General features: G+C 40.1%; 1 long non-coding RNA gene across 1 annotated transcript; it reads left to right on the forward strand.

The window, feature by feature from the left end:
• Positions 1-326: 326 nt before the first annotated feature.
• On the forward strand, positions 327-1,992 carry LOC123412602. The gene is made up of 2 exons (XR_006613542.1): positions 327-472; positions 1,728-1,992. It is a non-coding gene; the product is annotated as an uncharacterized LOC123412602 (long non-coding RNA).
• The last annotated feature ends 250 nt before the right edge of the window (positions 1,993-2,242 follow it).

A 2,242-nucleotide genomic window follows, 5' to 3' on the forward strand; every position in this document is an offset into this window, starting at 1 on the left:
TGGGTGCAATTCGGGATTAAAAAGTTGCTCTTGCTTGACACCACCAACATGGAGTTCTCCACTGCCGACCTCCCACCAGGAGAATGGAGCAAGCAAGGCATAGCCATTGTGGAGGCAGGGGAAGGCAGGCTCGGGATGTTTGGTTTCCACAGCGAAACTTCATCCGATCTCAGCTATACTGTTGCACGGAACAAAGGGGAGAGTCCCAGCCAGTGGCAGATGGAGAAGACAATGTCACTAGATTCTGGGTATAAATATTGTATCCGAGATGCAACACAGAGGTACTTCCTCTTCACAAGGGTAGAAGCCTCAACATCTCTAGAGAATCGGCTTGTTGTTGGATATTTCTCAATGGATATCAAGACGTTGCAGCTTCAGAGGGTTTATGAGAAACAATACTATTCCCAGTATCAGTCATACACATATATCAACTTCCCACCATCATTGTTGTCTTCGAGGAGAATATGAAGCGGTAAAGTTTCTATTGCTTCCAAGTTACCTCCTTCGCTTCATAATTTTCGCATGACTTGTCTATTGCTTCATGCTCATTATGGCAATTGGTAATTCTTGTTTGATTTAGTAGTGTTTAATTTCTTGTGCTCGTGGGAAAACTAAGAAAGCTCATGAACATAATTATGTTTCTTGTCTTGTTTTTTTTGTCGGTTGCTTTTTAAAGAGAATGACGTTAGTAAGAGAAATAATCTTGTACACTATGAGTAGCTTATGCATGAGTGAGTCCTGATGGAATAACTATAAACACCAGGTCATTATACTTATTTTTGAGAAGTAGTTTTGATGGTCAAGATAAGCATAACGGAATACAACTTTATATCTGGTTTACCTTGGATTGATTCACCTTGAGAAAATTCATTCAAGTCAAAGACATCCCATTTTTTATACTTTTTCTTTTGATAGATGTAAGGAGGAAGAAAAGTTCTCTTTAGCCATCTTCAGATGTATAATTTTATCTTGTGATGCTGTTTCGAGATAAACCTGCATAGCTGTATCCTGAGTCACTGCTGTAAATAAGATGAGCTTGTGCTGACAGGGAACTGAAATGTTATCCCATGATGTTGTTTTATCTGAATCAACCTCGTAAGATCCAAGGGAGTGCTTATCAGCATGGGCAACTGAAATTATTCTTTATCGCAGTCAATGTCTCTGCCACACTCTTAGATCCTTGGTATCATGGTTGTGCTCTGAATCTCCAAAAAAAGTCATGTTGGCTGAGATGATTGACTGAAACTTAAAAGTTTTCAGGTGATTCTATTGTTTCTTGGTACCAAAACCACAAGTTCTTTTTTTCCTTAGTTGTCATACTGATAGAGAGTGCCTATGCAGTAAATGAACTCCTGCACAACCAATTATGTATTCCCTCTGTACCACAATACTTGTTGTTGAAGAGAACTAGTCTAGTTCTCCCCAACAACAAGTATTTAGGAACAGAGGGAGTATGAGTTTTACAGGACTGAATTCCTTTATGTTCACGTGCCTCTGTCCGACCGTGTATGCCAACTTGTAGTGATGCTAAGCACACTGAAGGGAGTGTTTGCAGACACATGTTTCTCAGTTGAAATCAATATTATACTGCTCCGCCCCTTCCTGTGATACTACCTACCAAGTACCTAAAATTTGTTTCTTTAAGGTCGTATGACTCTTGAATTAATATGCAGAAATTGTATGGAAAATCTTGTGTGTTGTCTGAACTTTTTGTCTTGTTTGTCCAGATTTGGTGGAGTTGTCATCAGATCAGCTTTCTGAGTTCAAAGCAACCGCGGTTCCAATAGCATGGGCTTGTGAGTTGTCACAGACGTGATCACCTACCTTTCTGACACTGATGCATGGCGCATGACAGTGAATTTCACCTGGCAGTAGTCGTGTGTATGGTGATCTTGTTTTCATGGTACTTCTAGCTTTGATCGTACTGTAACAAATGATGTGGCTGTTCCCAGCCTAAGAATGTGACAGTGAAATGAAGAGTTTCAATCAACACACAACTGTGGGTAAAGCTAACTGATCTATATCTGCGATTCACAGTTTGTTTTTCCTAACTGTATTAGACATGGCAATGGACCCTGGTAAGTAAAGTCGGGCAAAAAGAAAAACACTACATGTAGTTGAACTCGGTTGTTTGTTATTGCTCTTCTCCACTGGGCTGAGGGCAGCGCTAAGCTGAGAGGTATTTCAGTTCTTGGTACCAAATACACCCAGGGTCTTTCAGTTCTTTTTTTAGTTAGAAGTT

This window comes from Hordeum vulgare, chromosome 7H (assembly GCF_904849725.1).
Source record: "Hordeum vulgare subsp. vulgare chromosome 7H, MorexV3_pseudomolecules_assembly, whole genome shotgun sequence".
Taxonomy (NCBI): Eukaryota; Viridiplantae; Streptophyta; class Magnoliopsida; order Poales; family Poaceae; genus Hordeum; species Hordeum vulgare.